Genomic DNA, 20,935 nt, shown 5'->3' with positions numbered 1-20,935 from the left:
TATAACAAAATTAACTTTAAATTTGTACCAATAAACTAAAATCTATAGCAATGTAAAACATTTTAAACAAGTTGCTCTTTAAAAGTAGGTTCACGGGGCTGGAGAGATGGCTCAGAGGTTAAGAGCACTGACTGCTCTTCCAGAGGTCCTGAGTTCAATTCCCAGCAACCACATGGTGGCTCACAACCATCTGTAATGAGATCTGGTGCCCTCTTCTGGCCTGCAGACATAATACTGTATACATAATAAATAAATAAAAAAAATAAAAAATAAATAAAAGTAGGTTCACTAATCTACCCTTTCACCCTATCACATATATATATTCTACATTTCTATACCATATCCCCTTTTCTTCTTTTAGAAAGAGATTGACTATGACCAATAACAATTTGTAACCAGCAACCTAAACAAAGACAGACATCCATAATCTATTTTTTGGGAATATGGATGTAGTTTTCTAGGCTACGTCCTGTTGACAAAGGGTGCTGTGTTCTTATGGGGATCCTGAGATAATTAAGAATTATGGTCAAGTCCTGGGAAGACCGCTATAATCTTTGTTGATAGATACCATCTGTTAAGGTTCAGGAGGTCTGGCTTCAGCTATATAGCACTTTTTGCTCAAACACTGAAATCCCTTCTATTGCCCCGGGGTAAAAAGTCAGGTTCTCAGTGTGACTAACAAGAGCTGACCAGCAATTTTTGCCCAAATCATATTGTCCCCTATGTGTTGGGGATTGGTGTTGTGCTGTGGGATGTATGGCAAATGTGTTGCTAATTAATCAATAAAACACTGATTGGCCGTTGGCTAGGCAGGAAGGATAGGCGGGGCAAGGAGGAGAATAAAGCTGGGAAGTGGAAGGCTGAGTCAGAGAGACACTGCCAGCCGCCACGATGACAACCAGCATGTGAAGATGCCGCCGGTAAGCCACGAGCCATGTGGCAAGGCATAGATTAATGGAAATGGATTAATTTAAGCTGTAAGAATAGTTAGCAAGAAGCCTGCCACGGCCATACAGTTTGAAAGCAACATAAGTCTCTGTGTTTACTTGGTCGGGTCTGAGAGGCTGTGGGACTGGCAGGTGAAAGAGATATATCCTGACTGTGGGCCAGGCAGGAAAACTTAAGCTACAGTGTTGGGACCCTTTGGGGTTACCAAAATCAGCAGATACTCAAAAGCCTTACATAAAATGCTGTGGTATTTGCGAATATCCTACAATCCTCCTCCCATGGACAAACACTTCATACATGCTAACTCACCACTCAGTCTCTGAGGTGATGTGACTTTACCCCTGTTGCTCAGGTGAGAAAATTAAGGCATTGAGAGTTACAGTGACTTTTTTACCATCTTAGCTACTAGGTTATGCTGCCTCTTTTCATCCAAATACACACACAGAAAAACTTTTATATAAATAAAAATTAAAAAAATGAATCTATTTCATTGTGAGTTTCTCAAAGCAATATTTTGGCTGGATACTTTTTATTCCATATTGGTTATAAGCAGTGTGTATACATATGCATGAATTGTCAAGAAAATTTTAATAAAAAGAGATCCCACTATCCCAAAAGATGGTATAAATATAGCATTCACCTGAAAAACAATATCTGGGGGTGACCTGGGAGCAGGCTGAGGAGTACAGATGAAGGACAGAAAATTAGCTGTGCTGGTATCTTTGCTGTTGCTGATGAGGCATCTGGTTCTCCAGACTTCCTGCAAAGCTCTGGGGGCCAACATGGACATCTTCTGACTGTCCCCTGGGCCAGAACCCTCTTCAGTAGAGGAGCTTTAGAAATAAGATGATAATTTTAATAAAATAGGGTAAGTACCTCCAGTTTGCACTATGTAAGTTTTGTAGCTACATAAGAACTCAGACAAATGGATCCTCAGAAGGCCCTCCTGGTGGAATAAACAGAAACAGAAATATTGCTTGTGCTTAACCCTGGTTGGATGATCCCATAACTCCAGGCACTGATCGAAGCATGAGTTGTGAAGCCACAGCATGTATGTGAAAGGAAGGACAACATCTTCCCAGGTCCCAGCCACTAACAGTGTGAGGCATCTTCATCCCACAGGCCACAGAAGCCCTCACAATCTACTTTCCACACAGAGGCAGCATTTGATCTGGGTAAATTCACCAAGAGAGGAACATCCACTATTTCATCAATTCCCCCAGAGAAGTTTATCCTGAGTTTTAGCATATTGAAATGCATGCTATTTTATTATGCTTCTTAAATTTCTGCTTTCATTATGTTAGGGATGATTTTTGTTTTGGGGAGACCTGCACATTGGTTGTATCTAGTAAATATACTAATGTTGGGGCTGTTGACTTGAACAAGAACTCAAAAGACTCCTTCAAATTTTCCTTTTAGTAGACACTCTCTTTTCAAAGACTTACAATTAGACTGTGGTTACTCAATGCCATTTGGAGCCTTCCACAACCTTCAGAAATCTGTGAGAACGTTACTAAATACTCCAGCTTCAAGGCTTATGTGATACGAATTCCTCCTGATTGCTTTCCTTCATGTCCACTCATGTGCCTGCTCTTGAGCTGAGTTCAAGCCCACCACAGTTTCCATGAAAACAAAGCGAAGCAAACAAGCACTAAAATCCACTGGATCTCCAGACAGATCTCAGGGGACCAATCTCATCATGCTCTGCAATCCATTGTCGGGGCTGGAGCCAGGCAGGGTCGGGGGCTGAAGCAGGAGGCAAGGGCACACGAAAGGGTGAGAAAAAGAGAAGATGACATTAGAAATTCTTGGTCTTTTTCCCAATGTGACATAAAAATATCTTCACAGCATAACAAGTATGATATATAGAGCTAATAATTTAATTGGCTCAAAAGCAATTTTTTCCTTTTGGCCAGGAAAACTAAAAAGCATTCCCTAAGTGACACGAAATATGTCCTCATTGGTAACACTGACAACTTGGAGTTAGTGGCAAAATGTGGAGAAATAAAATGTATAATTTGTAGATGCCTGTTTGTACTCTAATGAGGAGAGAAACAAAAGGTGTGAATTTGGGTGGGTGGAGAAAAGGGGTGATCCGAGAGGAGCTGGGGGAGGGAAGTTGCAATCAGAGTACATGGTAGGAAAAAATCCATTTTCAATACAATAATGTGTTTTAAGGAAAATCCTAAGTTCAATTCCAAATGTGTTGACAGACAGCATTATTGATTTCAGAAAAAAACAAACTACTGAGGGACTGGAGAGATGACCCAGAAGTTAGGAACCCTAGCTGCTTTTGTTGAGGACCTGAGTTCAGTTCTCAGTACCCATGATGGAACTCACCATCCCCTGAAACTCCAGCTTCAGGGGATCCGATGTCCTCTTCCGGTCTCTGCAGGCACCTACATACACTCACACAGACACAGACATAAAAACAAAATCTTAAAAATAATCTTTTGGCTTCCTATGTTAAGCAAGAAATTCAACTAAGTTTTGTAATTGATTATCTTGCCTAGAGTCTTAGACAAGATTTTATTTTCCAGGAATTAAGTCCTATCAAATTAAGCATTTATTTTTTTTCCTCAGGATGATAAATTACCTTTTTAAAATATCTTTCCATACAAACAGGTTGGAACTGCTAGTTCTTTATATATCACATCAATCATCACAGAAATGAAGTAAATATTAGAAGAAACAAACTCCTCTGTGGCAGAGGGTGTGGCCTGGACTTTGTGTCTACCTGTTTCATTTCAAATCTTTCTAGCAGTTGGGGAGGCAACTTGTCATGTGCATTGTGCACTGACAATATTCATTTGGCTCATGACTCTGGAGGTCCAAGGTCAAGGAGCCATTTTCTACTGGTAAAGTCTCAAGGTAGCAAAAGAGATCACATACCAAGAGACAGGGAGAAGGGAGGGTGTTCGTGTGTATTTGTGCCCTTTAATCTCTCTTCCTACAAAACCACCAGTGGTCAATCCCAAGTGTTGCATGCTGATAAGATCTTCTAATCCTAATCACCTCCCAAAGGTTCCAGATCTGAACAACACAGTTAAGTTTCTGCCCACACAATGTGAGGTTTGGAGGGAAAAGCACGTTCTAACCACACCAACAGAGAAAGCTTCACTAGGATAGGGGCACAGGGCATGATCAGAAACTTGGTTTCAGAGTACAAAAATTAAAGTGCAAGTATACTTTGAAGTGGAATTATCAAGTAAGTATTGTACACGAGAGTTTTTTTTAAATCAAGTATAAGCTAAGAGCTTGCATTTGAAAATACTACACTCAGTGTATAAAGCCGGGAGACTGGATAAGGTCACAAAGCAAGTATGTATAGGTACCATGCAAAATTATCATCATAATTATCACTAGAGGAGGACCCAACAGATGTATCCAAAAAGCCTGGTCAACGAGATAAGAGGAAAACTGGGAGGTATGGTCTATCACCTCTCTGCTTATTGCTAAACTGAATATTAGACTTCTTGTGATTCATATATTGATAATGTGAACCAGAAATTGGTTGAGCTCCATTTGATTTTACTTTCTCATCTTCTTTTAGGGATTCATAAATTCTTCATTCCAAAGACTGTGTGAGATATAGCCTGCAAGTAAGAAGTATTCAGCACGGACTGGGGATGAAGGAATAGCAGAGTATTTGAACTTACAGGTGTCTCAGGACAGCCTGGAGCATGACTAGAGCAGTGGGACCATGGAACCAAGGGTCACTGCAGCCACAAAGAGCAGCCAAACTGGGGCAATACTGAAATCATAGTTATGATGCATAATTAGTCATAGCGATATGAACTACAAAACAAAAAAATAATTAAAACCCCACAAACATTTGTTTCAAACAGTAAGATACCTAAGTTAATAACATTGCATTTTCCACAGGGATACTTGTCAGGACTTCAGTGGGTGCCTTCCTATGATAAAGCTTAGTTTATCAATTAGAAACACCAGGAAATTAAAAGCAATAACTTACTGTCGATTTTAGTGACATCACCACATAGTATCTTTCTTTCCTTATTAAGACAATCCCTTCATGGCTTCTCTTTGGCACGTCCAAAATGCCAGTATCAACTCTTGTACTTTGGGTACCATATTCAGTAAAATAAGTGTTACTTGAGCATAAGCAGAACAATACCTTGGCAGTCAACCTGGAAACTGAGAGACTACTGATTAATGGGTGGGTAGCATATACAGGATGGATACACCCGACAAAGGAACGACTCATGTCTTGGCCTGGATAAAGCAGAGAAATCATGGTGCCATCACATTGCTCAGAACGGTCTGCAACTTAAAACTTGTGGATTGCTTATTTCTGGAATTTTCTGACTAATACGTTGAAACTATATTTGACTTCAGGTAACTGAAACTACAGAAAGCAAAATGATGCATGGATAAGACAAGACTTCTGGAAAAGAACTGTCTGGGTGTGTTACAGTTTCTACACTTCATCTCAAAGGCTGCACTCCAATATGTACACTTCATGTCATCTTTAATTAGAAACTTTAAGGAACATTCTTGTGGGTTTTTAAAGTGCATGTTAATAAAAATCTTTTGGTTTGAGGAAATACTGTGAATAAAAAAGAAAAAATACCAGAAAAGGAAAAACTTATACCCTTTGCTACTCGTTTGTTTATAAAACTAGTAAATTTTTATCATTTCAGGAATATTTTCTTATCTATGATTATTTTCATAAAGTGTTTTCTGTATACCTTTTCAATCTAACATCTCTTTAAAGGAAATTAAAGTAACGTTTTGATGTTTCACTACAAAATATTTCTACTACTTTGAGTTAAAGAGGAGCTAGGAGCCAAAAATAAACTAGGTGGCTACCACTGAGGAGTAAGTAAAATTTCCACTTTCCTTTTTTATTGTTTAAGAGACAAACCCAAAGAACTAAAGTTTGCTTCACACTTAGTTCTTGATTCGTTGAGAAAGTTTGTTTGTTTGTTTGTTTTTCGTCTGTTTTACTTCAGAACTTTGATGTCAAGTAAAATGTTAATCTCATGCAGTTTTGGTAAACATAGGCTGTCCAGAGTATATAGCAGGAGAGTTGGACACAATTAAGGTGTTTGTGAGTTTATCAACAACTAAGGCCTCGTTCATAAAAAGCAGACACTAACCCTTCTGGTCCGGCACGCAGCCACAGCTAGAGTGGTTACACCAACGGCATCCGCCAATGTTCAGCATCGTTTATGTACCAGGAGTGCTGAGGAAGCCCACGTGTGAAGTTGTCATGCATGATTTGTTCAACCCCATAACAGAATATTTGGAAGTCAGAAATTCAGATTTGAAAACCTCTCATTCACAGGTAAGCAAGAACAAAAACAACACGGTCCAGATGTCTTACACTTCAGTATCACACGACCATTTAAATACCTATCCAAGGTGTCTAGTACCGTAGATCCTCACTTCTTAAACCTCGGTCATGACCCTGCGCAGCTGAGTATGGCGTCATGAAAAACAGTGAAAGGTTTCTGATCACACACTAACAACAGTTTGTTGAAAATCAAATGCCTAATGGATCTGGGGTGTTACTGGTAGTACTTCTCCAGGTTACATCCAATGATTCCACCACTGTCTCAGTTCCAAACACACAGCGTGTGCATGCCAGCATGCCAACACATTATGAACCGCCGGGCTTTTACTGTGCATGCAAACTTTCCTGCCCTCAGAGTAGCACACTCATTTCATTATGAGAAATGACGATATTGTCCCACAGTCTTTCCTCAGCATCTAAGTGCCAAATTAGCATGTTTCTGATATTATTGTCTTAAAATATCTGATTTAAAAAATTGATGTTTGGATTGCTGACTTGAGAGATGTTAAAGAAATTCAGTGAAATTTGGCTTGGGATTAAGTACAGAAGTTCTGAAGTTTCTGAAATAGCCCTTCACACACTTCTGCCATTTTGTACTATGTATTTATGCACAGAATTCTCAGCATTGGTGATTATAAATCAAAACATTAATCAACTCAGAAAAACATTATAGATGATCTGTGTCCTGTAGTATCAAATATTCAGCCAAGACTAAATTATCTATGTAAAATAAATAAACACACTCATCTCATTAGTATGTGAATTTGCTTTCATATTTAATAAATGGTGAAAACATATTTTAAAATATTTTTATGAGTTTATCATCAGTAAATGTTTGATTTGTAAACCTATTTTACATACCTATATACCTGTGGCTATGTAAAATTTTCTTTGCCAAAATGGAAAGTATTTAATAAGCTCTGCTTTAGATAAACAGGCTGCATCTCAGAAAGCCGGACATGCTTGTCTCTCTCTAGATGATCTCCATGTGCTGAAGGTAGCATATGCCTTACATGAGACAACTGGAAGGAGTTAAGGTCCTCAGCCAGCCTTTGCTTCCTCTGGCCTCCTGTAAGGGTGATTGCCTTTCTTTAGATGCTTCATCTAGAATTCGGGGTGTGCTGCTGGGTAACTCATGCACTGGAGCCCACTGCCATGGCAAAGGTCAGGCATTTTCTATAACTCAGTTTCATCTCAGACAGGGGAAAGGGACTAATGTTTCTTGCCCTGACTCGCCCAGGTTGCCCAATTGGCTCCATCATTCTTGGGAGTAGCTGTTCTTCCTTTCACAAATACTTCCATCTAAGTCGTGGCAGAATTGTCACTTTACTGTGATCATTACCAGTGCCCTGGCTTCTGATCTGCTCTCTCAGAATGGGATGAGTCAGAAACCCTTCTGATAAAGTAAGTCCTCAAGTCTCAAACCTCCTTGTCATCCCTGGTGGTACCCTGTGGACTGGGTCTACCCACTGTCATCTCTGGTGGTACCCTGTGGACTGGGTCTATCCACTGTCATCCCTGGTGGTACCCTGTGGACTGGGTCTACCCATTGTCATCCCTGGTGGTACCCTGTGGACTGGGTCTATCCACTGTCATCCCTGGTGGTACCCTGTGGACTGGGTCTACCCACTGTCATCCCTGGTGGTACCCTGTGGACTGGGTCTACCCACTGTCATACCTGGTGGTACCCTGTGGACTGGGTCTACCCGGCTCATCATCATGCCGTGTTCTTTGGATGTGAGTCCTTTCACCTCAGTGCTGCAGCAGTCCCTGGGAAGCTCTGCTGCCAGGGCTTCCATCTCACTGGAACTCCACAAGACAAATGAGGCAGGAATGGTGGGTGTGTAAGAAGGCAAGCATCTGAGTGCAGAAACCACACAAAAACACAAACAGAAAGAGAATGTTTATGTCACCACATGAAAGGACACCTTGCACAGCCTTGATGCAGGGGAAGGGGCTTGGACCTGCCTCAACTGAATATACCTGGCTCTGCTGACTGCCAATGGGAGGCCATACCTTGTTGGAGGAGGGAATGGGGAGTAGGTTGGGGGGGAGCTGGAGGGGCAGGAGGAGGGAAGAGAGGGGAATCTGTAGTTGGTATGTAAAATGAATAAAAAAATTCTTAATTAAAAAAAAACTAAAAAAAAAAAGAAAAAGAAAGCACAGGTGTGAGTTGGTTAAGGGCAGGGTTGCTCAGAGAGCCGTCAGATATATATCTACTTTATTTCATTTTTGTGTGTCCATTCATGGGGACATGGAGACTAAGGCCACTTCTGCAAAAGAAGGTACAGTTGGTGGAACTGGCGGAACTATGAATGGCTGTCCACTGCCTTCGTCTCGGTACCTTCTAGGCCCTGCTTGTTGGTGCCCATGGGTGTGATAAGGGTTCACCATCAATCATACGGAACACGTGGAGAATGTAGGTGTTTGGGGAGCTCAGGAACCTGCAAAGCTTACACAAACACAAGTATGAAGTTACATTGTTTGGTGATGAATAATTTAGTTCATTATGCATTCTCAGACTCCACTGAAGCAAACCTCACAACAGGACCAAACTGCTGACTCAGAAAGTATTCCTTACTTATGAATACTTAACATTTTCCATTGCTTGAGTGATCTGATGGCATATGAAGCAAATGACATTCCCAGTGAAACCCACTCTTTCTTCAATAATTAAAACATTCTGTGGCTCTGAAGATACACATCTTCTCAAGTACTCAATTCTTTTGAAAGATGGTTTAAAGGGAAGTCAGGAAAAAAACCAAGAACCAAGAACCAAGACAGCTACAGACTGAAAATGGCCACTTTAAAGTTAGTCATAACATCTTAAAACATAAAGCTTTTATGACTAATAAATTGTTAATGTTTTAATTGGCTTTAAAACACACCCCAGCTTTCTTAGAGGGGAGGAAGTAAGTGTCTTGGGGCTGTGCTCTGTCCTGGCCGCGTCTGCATCCCCTCTCTCTGCTCCCAGCTGTCAGGAAGTGGACCACTCTACCACAGGCTCCCACTGCCATGATGTTCCACCTAAGCACACAGGACCAGGCAACCCTCCGACACCGTGAGACAATCGACTCTTTTCTTCCTGAAGTCACTCCTGTTAGGCGGCTTGTCGCGGTGACACAACAGCCAACCGCCCCTTCTCCATACGGCGCGAGTCTCATTACGGTTTCATTTGCCACTCTACCTTCCCCAAGTTCAAAATGCAAACTGATCCACAGTTCAAGTTCTCAATGTACAGATTTTAACTACTCTCATTCTAGTCCTCAGTGTGTCATGTCTCACAAAAATACAACATTTTTACAACTTCGAATGAAATGTTGGGGACTTTATGGGAAATAGTTCTTTCATGGTGCATAGAACAAGGGAACATTAGGGTGACTATTGTGTTCATCAAGGTTGTTGAAGCAGGAAGAATTTAGCTGTGCGTTGTGGAGAATGAGATCTGGACAGGAAGAAGTACCTCAGCTGAGACATGGAGGCGTCAGGTCTGGGTGTCCATGGAAACAAATCTACCTAATTTGAGCTTATCACGTGAGGGAGAGAGCAGAGGGTGTTAGAAACGGAATCTTAAATCAATATTTAGAATTAGAAATTCAGGAGGCAATGAACTATAATTTGGAGGTAGAGAATTGTGTTAAATTCATCTCTGCAGCCAGGTATAACGGTGCACACCTTTAATCCCAGCCCTTGAGTGGCAGAGGCAGGTGGTCTCTGTGAGTTTGAGGCCAGCCTGATCTACATGGTGAATTCCAGGATGAATGGAACTACATAGTGAGACCCGACTTGATAAAACCCAAGACTTTAATTTAATTTAAAAAAATTAAAAAAAAAACAAACCTCAACTCTGCAAATCCCTCAGAAGAACTCAGTGAGACAGAGGTTACGATGTCCTTTTTGTCTTATTTTTTGTGGGTTTGATTTGAGTTTTTTTAGACAGGGTCTCATGTAGCTAAACTCACTGTGTAACGTAGGATGACCTCGAACTCCTGCTCTTCCGTCCTCTATTGCTCAAGTACTGTGATTGAAGGAGAACTACGCGACTGAGTTAAGAGCTTGTGGACATGGATAGCTGAGTGAAAGATCAAGGAGGGCAGACAGCGCCATAGCTCCTCTGCTCCCCTGCTCTGCCCTGCCCTGTATGGATGCTTTGGTCTAGGACCCTTTTTTTCTAAGGAGACCATGAGCATCTTGCCACATGAGTATGAATTTATTTCCTCAAAGCACAGCACATACTTGAACTAAAACCAATGATCAATAAGTGTTAAGTGAATGAAAGAATCAACTGGTCAGTCTGTTGTTCTGGGAGAACTGGGGAAAAGAGACAGCCACAGACGAAGATATCTAGGCAAACCATAAGCAGCCAGGTCAGCGATGTAGTTACTGGATAGATAGATGGGTGGAGAGGAGTTCAGAATAAGTTTTAAGAGGATTTATTGAATGTGTGGACTCCAGCATGAGCATGAGGTGCTTTCATTTCCTACTCTCATTGGATAACAGTGGTCAAGATATCAGAATGATATCAGGGTCATATTAGGAAGCATCTTCTTTTGAACATGGTTGTTCAGAGTAGCAGAAATAACCAAAAACGTCTTCATGATGCAATTCCATCATTAGGATGTCCAGCACTTTATTAATATAAAATGATTTTCACAAATAATCTTGTCATTTTCTGAGTTAGAAATAAGAATGTTGTAGAAGGGGAATACAATTCAAAACACCCTTAAAAGGCACATGCTGCATCCTGCATTGAGTCTCCCAAAACGAGATGGTAGAGAGTTTCTGTTTATCTATTCATAATTCATCATTTGAAAAATAGATTAATGGATGTCAAACTTCTTTTGGTTCTAAATAATGGAAGTGTAGTGATGGGTAAATTTCTAAGGAAGCATACACATGGTTTTAACAACCATTTGCTGCCTTGCTGGTTGTATTCTGTAAAACCAGTGACCAGGTACAGCTAGCAGGGAAGAATTCCTAGCACCCAGCACTAGTTATCAGGGATTATAGTTACTTTTCCTTGCTCTGGTTTAACTTGCATCTCATTTGCTAGCTGCTGGCATGAGAAAGGATGGCAAAGGTAGGTAACTCAAATGCCCCAGCCTCAACTCCAGTCAGAAAAAGACAAGCTTGTGCCTGTGACACGATGTAATTAGTTGACCCTACTGCCGCAGCCAATGCTGATGAATTTGACAATTATAATACTAGAAGGAGGGCACTGTGTCACATGCCTTAATTCCAGCACTCGGGAGATAGAGGCAGGCTGATCTCTGTGAGTTTGAGGCCAGCCTGCTCTACATAGCAAGTTCCAGGCTATCCAGGTCTACATAGTGAGGCCTTTTTTCAAAACAACAACAAAAATAATCCTAGAAAATAATGGATCAAATAAACTTTAAAATTCAGTGCACATCAAGCAATGGGTTTATAGATACTCATAAGATAAGGCCAATATTTGAAATTCCTCAAGTTGTCATTTTAGAGTATTTATTATGTACACAGCACCATGACAAGCTGTGAGGGGTACAATCACGGAGACAAGTTTGAAGGCATTAGTAGATGATCAAAAAGGTTCATAGGCAGGAGAGAGGACTGAAGAAGGAAGTACTTAAACCCATTAGTGCTCAATGGCTTTTGCGGATGTTCTCATTAAATGGGACCTCAATGGTCTGGGAATATTTCACCAAGTGTAAAACAAGGGAATTGAATTTTAGCTGAGAGAATCAAGTTGAGGCTCAGAAACACACAAAGAAATTCAGGGAACATAGCTAATGTGTGAGCAATATAGTGAAAGATATATCTAAGAAGTAAGTTGGAATGCAGTTGTGAAGTGCCTAGAGTTCTATGCTATTGGACATTTTTTTCTCTATACAGACCCAATAGATTTTGATACAGTAATGGAAAGTTCTATACCTACACAATGTGGCAGCCCCTGGGCACATACAGCTGGTGAGCACTTGCAGTGTGGCTCATTCAAAAAAGAAATAAAAATTCTGATTGCATTTATGTTGAATACACTTTACTAATTTGACTATATTAAATTTAAATACAGGTAGATAATGGGTACCATGTTGGACATGCATATAATGGTACTCAAACTTTTACACAAGAGGCTGAAGAGATGACCCACCAGTTAAGAGCCCTTGCTGTTCTAGAGGACCAGAATTCAAGTCCCTGGCTCCACATAAGTCAGAGGCAGCTCATAATTACCCACAGCTCCAACTCTAGGGGACCTGACACCCTCTTCTGGCCTCTGTGGTCACCTGCACCCACATACACATACACACACGCAGCATGCTGACTTACCTGGCAAGCGTTCCTTTAAAACAATCACTGCTGGCAGAACTCTACTACATTTTCAGTGGTGGGATTTCATCCAGTTAGAAGCGGCGTGGAAATTAATTATATTGCAGGATGACAATTAACAGAAGAAATGTGGCTGAACTAGATAAAAAACAGCAGCAGATGGTAGATTCTGGTAATTTAAAAAAAAAATTCTAGCACATCAACGTGACTGACTTGTGACTGTTGAGAAACATCACATTTTTTCCCTTGGATGCAAAGATTCTGTCTTACTCATCCTAGGTGATTAACGTACGCATTACTAACGCATTGTTCATGAGCCACAAGGTAAAGACATAAAAATCAGACAGTGTCAACACTCAGAAGGACATGCTGTTTCTGATACAGATATATGGCATAGCACTTCAGGCCTCGGGGCTTACAGAAAAGCAATTCATCAATAATGACATAAAAGGACAGAAATTCAATGTGTTGTTTGCATTCTGTAAAAACAAACTGTGTATTTAGCCTGTAGGGAGGTGTCATGGAGGCATCATATGGGTTCTCAGGATTGCACTCATGTCATCCATCAGGCTCAGCCTCCTTGCTGGTTCAGATGTACAATACTCACTTAGGTTCCTGCCACTGGTGTCTGGTATACAAGTAGGTCCTAAGAAACATGTTGACTCGAGGAATTATCCTGTATTATTTTCACTGCGGCTTACATGCTTATATTGCATACTTACTTATAAGCTTAATTGTACACTTATACACTATTGCACTGCACGATATTACAAAGACGCTGTAAGAGCTAAATGTCCTCAGCACCTACAGGCACTCCTGTAAGGTAAATTTGGACTCCGTCTAAGAGTTCATTTAAGCTGCCATGCTGTAATTTTAAAAGGCTTCAATAGGCTTCTTTTTAAAGGTATTAGAATGTTTACTTATTTGCTTATAAATCCCTTCGGCTGAGTCCTAAGCATTTTATTATAGCTCCAGATACAGGAATTTTATTCTCCCATGTGTGCCTATTTTGGGACAAGCATTATCCAAAACACATAAATATAAAGAATTCTAGGACACGCTCCCTGCCTGTGAGGAGCCCAGAATCAATGAGAGAATAACCTGGAAACAGATCATGGTCTGCCTACAATAAAATGTATGTACAATATAATGTCGACTCTAAGTGCAATAATAATGGACCAAGCAAATGGCTGTATATTACAAATTTCTCTTGAGGACAATCATTCAGTGACAAAACCTCATGGAACAGTGTTGAAGGCTGGGATTTAAGAATGGTATGGTCTGATAAATGAAGACCCCATGGGAATAGGAAGAAGCAAAGTGCTAGAGAGGTCCCCAGAAATCCACAAAGATACCTCCACAATAGACTACTAGCAATGGTCGAGAGACAGCCCAAGCTGACCTACTCTGGTGATCAGATGGCCAAACACCCTAACTGTCGTGCTAGAACTCTCATCCAATGACTGAGGGAACCGGATGCAGAGATCCACGGCCAGGCCCCAGGTGGAGCTCCAGGAGTCCAATCGGCGAGAAAGAGAAGGGATTGTATGAATGAGAATTGTTGAGACCAAGATTGGAAAAAGCACAGGGACAAATAGCCAAACTAGTGGAAACACATGAACTATGAACCAATAGCTGAGGAGCCCCCATGGAACTGGATCAGGCCTTCTGGATAAGTGAGACAGTCGATTAACTTGAACTGTTTGGGAGTCCCCCAGGCAGTGGGACAGGGACCTGTCCTTAGTACATGAGCTGGCTGTTTGGAACCTGGGGCCTATGCTGGGACACTTTGCTCAGCCTAGGTGAAGGGAGGAGGGGACTGGACCTGCCTCAACTGAATCTACCAGGCTGAGCTGAATCCCCAGGGGAGTCCTTGCCCTGGAGGAGATGGGAATGGGGGGCGGGCTGGGGAGTGGGCGGGGGGGCAGGCTGGAAGGAGGGAGGACAGGGGAATCCGTGGCTGATATGTAAAATCAATCGGTAGCATGGCCAAGCGGTCTAAGGCGCTGCATTAAGGCTGATATGTAAAATCAAATTAAATTATGAAATAAAAAATTAGCAAAAAAAAAAAAAGAATGGTATAGTCTTGGGTTTTGAATCTTGTGCTCCATCACCTTTTACTTTTAGTGACTAAGTCTTCCTAGAGGTGTGATACGCATGCAGAAAAAATAACTGTCCTCTTGTGCAGCTGAATGAGCATCCACACAATGATCACACCTGTGTGGTCCTGCTTCCAAATCTAGAAACAGAATGTAAACAGTTATCCCCAGACTGTGCTCAGGCTCCCGGCCACTTCAGTCTCCTGTGGGCAGACACCCTTGTGGTTTCTGAGGTGAGTTTGCTGTGACTAGTTTTGTACTTCTTACAAATAAAATTGCAGAGTGAATATTCTTTTGTCTGACACTTGCTCAAGGTATTTGTGAGCTTCATCCATTTCAACAAGTACCTGGAGACCAGTGATTCTCAGTGCTTGTGGAATCACATTTTGTGAGTGAAACACAGTGTATAGTATCGGGGACACTGGTGTAGTTTCCAGCTCGGGGCAACTTCAGACAGTGTTTCTGTGAAGGAACAACTATATAATGAGTGGTTGCCCAGTAGATCCTCACAGCTCCATGGGCTTACTAACTGACAATTGCCACCTTTTACTTTATTTCCAGGTAAATGCTCCAGTGGGTACATAGTGGCCTCATCTTGTGTATTAGTTTGCATTTTGTCCCAATTTCATTCCGTTGCTGTGATAAAGAACCTTGAGGGAAGAAAGTTAAATTCAACTCACAATTCCAGCCCATCATTAGGTGGAAGTCAAGGCAGGAACTTTTCACACTAGTCACATCACAGCCATAATTAAGAGAAGAAAGAAATGAATGAATATGTACTCGTTTGCTTGTGCTTGTCTTAATTTCTCACTGTTAAACAGTTCTGGACCTCCCTATGTAGGTAACGGTGCCACCCACAGTGAACGGGGTCTTCCCACCATCCCCTCACAGACATGCCCATAGGCCAACCAATGAGGACAATCCCTCACTAAGACTCTCAAGGTGATTCTAGGTCATATCAACTTAACAATTAAAGCTATCCATCATATTTTTCTCTATCACTAATAAAGTTTTGAGTTTTTATTAATGGCCACTGAATCTGAACTGTGACAGTATCTTTGGAGACATGTCTAAGTCTTTTGACCAGTTTTACATTGAATTGTCTTTTTCTTATTGACTTGCAGAAGTTATTTATGTACTTGGGTCCTTTATTGGCTGTATGTATTGAAGAGATGTCTCCTGATCAGTCAGGTGTGTTTTTACTCTCTTGACTGTATCTTTTGATGAACAGAAATTACTCTTGTTAGTCTCACTTATCTTTTTTTTCAATTCTAACAACTCGAACAACCTGTTTAAAACTTTTAATCTACTTCTTGGTGACAGACCTGTTCTTCTCCATGTCCTAGAAGCTGTGTGGCTTTACCGTTTACATTTAGATCTGCAAATATAGAAGTGATTTTTGTTTGTACTGTTTCATCTCCCTCTACTCACGTGACCTGAGACTTAGCCTCATTTTCTTCTTATCCTCAAAAGGGTGTGACATAGCGCCTGCCTTAAGCTTCATGCCAATAAAGGAGACACTGTGCCTAGTGTTTTTCTTGTTAGCCTCACGAGGTATAAGATGCTACACTCTGTGTTGTGGCCAATACAGAGATACTTCCTTCCAAAAGATGCAGATAGCCAATTAAAAGCACAATTTGGCTCTGGAGGCAAAGGCAGGTGAGGTGGATCTCTGAGTTTGAGGCTAGCCTGATCTACAGAGCAAGTTCCAGGACGGCCAAGGCTACACAGAGAAACCGTGTGTGGAAAACCTAGGCAGCCAACCAATCAACCAACCAACCAACAAACAAACATTAAAAAATCCCCACATTTTGGGAAGCAATTGTCCTATAATGCGGAATATAATAAATATTGTAATCAAGTCATAAACAAAAGTATCATCATGAGAAAGTAAACAATGAAAGACAAGGGAAAGATGGAAATAGTCTAACATCAGAAGACAAGACCTAGCAAAGGAGATGGGAACAATCTGATGGGATTGTCTTAATGAGCAATTTTCATCAATCTTGGTTTAAATGAAAGATGAAAATAGAATTCCTTATTAAAGAAAGTGCAATAAAACTAGATCTCTTGTCTACTCAGAACATGACTTATGGTGCTATAAATAGATCAGACCCTTCTGGAAACTTAAGTAAGAACCACAAAATGATTTTTTCATTTCATCTAGCAATCCTTCTTTGGGAGTTTATACTAAGGAATAATTAAAAATGTGAAAAAATATGCGCAGAGTTTGTACCAGAATTGCTTAGAGTAGCATAATAGTAGAAGCAACCAAAATGTGCATCCTTGGGAGAAGCTGGGGACATGGCTTCTGTCAAGCCTCTCAATAGACGAAAGCCATCAAATGACGGTGACAAGAGCATAAACATGCACGTAAGGATGGAGAGGACAACGTGTGTGAAAAGCTGTCTGTCTGGGGCCGAGGAGGTGGGGCCAAGAGCAGGGAAAACACAAGTCATGTTTTGAGGATGGTGAAAAAACAGAAAGTCTATTTGGCGGGCTGTCTAGTGCTTGTTATATGTATGTTTATAGGGTTCTTTTTATGTTTTTTTTTTTTTAATGTGTGTTAGTGTTTTGCCATGGGTGTTGGGTCCCCTGGAACTGGAGTTACAGACAGTTGTGAGCTGCCATGTGGGTGCCGGAAATTGAACCCAGGTCCTCTGGAAGAACAGTCAGTGCTCTTAACCACTGAACCATCCTTTCCAGCCCCTGTTTATGTGATTCTTACACTTTGTGTCCTCGCTGTAAATGTCCTTCACATGTCTGCTTCTACCCCACCACTAAAATATAGCATTTATTTAAACCTAATTGGCACACGTTTCTCTCCTTCTACTAGACATTGAACTCCTTGGGTCTTGTCCTTTGTGTTTCTAGCTCCAAACATGGGTTGGAAATGTAGACGGTTATTCATAAACATTGGCTCGAGGAATGCACTTTGCATCAACAATCGATTAATGAAACCATAATGTAAAGTTCTCCTGAACCAGATTGAAATGATTCAACTTGGAATTTTTCTTAATTCTTTTAGACATTGTGAGAATGTTCAGTCTTTTAAATCCTAACCCAAGAATTCCCAGTAGTCTTTGGAATCTAGAATGTCAATGTCCAGCCTGTGTAGTTTAGAAAGGGAACATAGGGAAACTTCTCTTTGGCTGAAGATTTGTGTCACACACTGTTACATTGCTCTGTGTTGATCCCAGATTTAAGAGACTAATATGTACATCCCAATTACCACAAAAGTTAAAGCCTCGGGAAGACCCCCTTAAAAAGACTTTGTAAACTAGAGGCATACTTACCAAAACAGTGTATGCAAAAATGTGGAAAGTCTTACATATTTAGTACTTTTTCTAGGGAAAAAAAAAAAAGCTTCCGAATTTCTCACAGACCTAAATGGTCCAATAGGTTATAAATTAGTGAAGTAAATAGAATAATTAGAAGATGGATATTTTCTGTGCTCCCCATGAGGAATTCAACACTCAAAAGTTAATGATTAGAAATGATACACTTCGCCAGGCAGTGGTAGTGCACGCCTTTAATCCCAGCACTGGGGAGGCAGAGCCAGGTGAATCTCTGTGAGTTTGAGGCCAGCCTGGTCTACAGAGCAAGATCCAGGACAGGCACCAAAACTACACAGAGAAACCCTGTCTTGAAAAACCAAAAAAGAAAAAGAAAAAAAAAGAAATGATTCACTTCCTACAAGACCTCTGGAACCTCAGACATTTCCAGCAGAAAAGAACTTAGAACAGTTGGAAAATCCATGGTGTAAGTTTGTTCTGTATTGCTTGTGGTTTACATCACACACACACACACACACACACCAATGTAAAACAGAAAGGAAAGATGGAAAGGCCCTTAGAAAACAGTGATAGTGGGAAGGGGAGAATGCTCTGAGTCCAATCCCCAGTACACATGGGGGCCCTGGGAAAGCCGGCCATGAGGAGTGGCCTATGCCTGCAATCCAGGGCTGCAGAGACAGAGATGGGAGGATCCCACGGCTGTCTGGCCTGCCTGTCTAACCAGGTGGTGTACTCTAGGTTTAGTGAGGAAAATAAGGTAGAGAATGATTAAGGAAGACACCTGAAGTCAACTTCTAGCCTCAGCATTAATGTACATGTACACCCAAGTACATACACACATACACACACACACACACACACACACACACACACACACACACACGGGGGGGGGGGGGAGGTAGAGACAGAGGCAAAAGGAAATCAATGTAGACAATGATTGCTGAGGGAAGGAATATAAGGCACCAGTCTGCAATCGCCTGATGCTCGCCGTTACGTAGTCTTGGAATTAGCTCTCTGACTTTTAGTGACTGCATTTTAACATGATGAAAATAATGTATACCTCACAGGTTGTTTTAAAAATTAAAATGCACAAGTATGTCATACTGTATACTTTGTGACGTTCTTAGCACAATGCAGACATATAAAAACAATAATTGTTAGATATTATGGCCAAAATTGTCATTCTGCCAGTACCATCGACTAGATTAGTCCCTGCTGTTGAGTCCATTCAGCTCCCAGGATGGGGAGGAGTAACTTCAACACAGAAAAGGTTCCCTTTTTGTTCCTTTAAATATTATCAGTAGAGATTTTCTATTCTTTTTTAATTTTTTTATTTATTTTACATACCAACCAGTTTCCCCTTCCCCCTCCCTTTCCCTCCCAGAGACTTTCTCTTCTTTTACAAATGTTTTTCAAAATTCCATACCTAATTATATATATCTTACTTTGATCATTCCCTCCATTCCCTCTCATCTCCCACTAGCCAAACCCTTTCTTCTGTGAGAAATGTTTTCTGCATCGTTGCTCAAGTCTTCCACGCTAAGCTGGCCACAGTCAGATGACGGCTGACAGACAAGTCTGCCAGGAGCAACTGAGGGCTGAATGCAGGCTCCTGCTACCCGTCCAGGGTCTAGTGGAGAGAGCACAAAGTCCAAAGCCCTTCTTTGTGTGGATGGCCAAGGGGTCCTCAACCTTAGCCACTTGAGGAACGGGTCCTGGCTGGCTTGGCCCTTCGCTGAGACACAGTCTGTGTGTCCGCAGGAGCAGGCTCCTTAAGGATGACTCAGAGACAAACCCTCCCAAAGCTCCTTCCTCCTCCACATCCCTAGCCCTTTGGAAGTCCTAGTCATCATCTTGTGACTCTCTAGAGTCCACTTCTGCTGCCCCTTCCACAGGACAGATCTGGACACGCCCCCTCTGCTTCAGATCAAGTTAGCTTTGACTTCCCTGTAACACTTGCCATTCTCTGATAGGCTCTGGCTTGTGTCTGTTTTTCCTCTACCTCTGTGGTTTATCTGCTTTTTGCTTATCACAGTCTGATGTTGTTGGTCCATTTATTTGCTCCCCCCACCAGGGTACTGCTTAAATTGTTTATTACATTTTATTTATGTGTGTGTGTGTGTGTGTGTGTGTGTGTGTGTGTAGGTGGGTGGGTGGGTGAGGCACCTGTGTCACAGCACCACACAGCATATGTGTGGAGGTCAGAGGACAGATTTGGGGAGTTGGTTCTCTCCTTCCAAACATGTGGGTCCTGGGGAACAAGCTCAGCTCTCCAGGTTTGTCAGCGCGGAGCATCTGCTGGCCCCCATCATACTTCTTACACACATTCTCCAATGGAAATGAGGCTCCTTGCCAGCAAGGGATGGTGTGTGCCTTAGTTACTCCCATAGCTCAGAAACTAGCATAGTCTCCCAAGATCTGACACAGGAGACAATTTAAGTAACTTTTCTCCAATGTCCAAACTCCTTAGATCTTCAAAACTTTAACCATTCTACAAAAAGTTAAAGCCATGCCAAATGATTTTGAAGAGGATGGGGACAATTCTGTTTGTATTAAATGTAAAACAAAAAACAAACCTTAGTTTGTTTAAACTTACTTGCTCATGATCCACTTAGATTTTTATCTGAATATAATATGGGAAAAGGTGGCGATGTGTGAATTGTTAAGAAATGCAGCAGACACGGAGTAAATCATGATCTGTTAGAGCTTGTAGGAATGCATCTCTGCAGCCCAAGGGCCTTCAAGCTCTTTCTATGCGTAGCCTTAGAATCGTATCAGGAAGCTTGTTAGACAGCTTAGACGTGGCAGGGATGTACTCTCCTTCCTGCTCTCTCTTCTAAACACTGTGCTTTCTGCACATGTGCCTTCCTGGAGGCTGCACTCTGCAATAGGAATGCTGAGCGTCTTGCCTTATGAACCTCTCCACCCTGGGATACACTAAAGAGCACTGACTGTCACTCTCTAAGGCT

Source organism: Peromyscus eremicus, chromosome 6 (assembly GCF_949786415.1).
Source record: "Peromyscus eremicus chromosome 6, PerEre_H2_v1, whole genome shotgun sequence".
NCBI lineage: Eukaryota > Metazoa > Chordata > Mammalia > Rodentia > Cricetidae > Peromyscus > Peromyscus eremicus.
The sequence above is the reverse complement of the archived record's forward strand: the minus strand, read 5'-3'. Positions refer to the sequence as shown.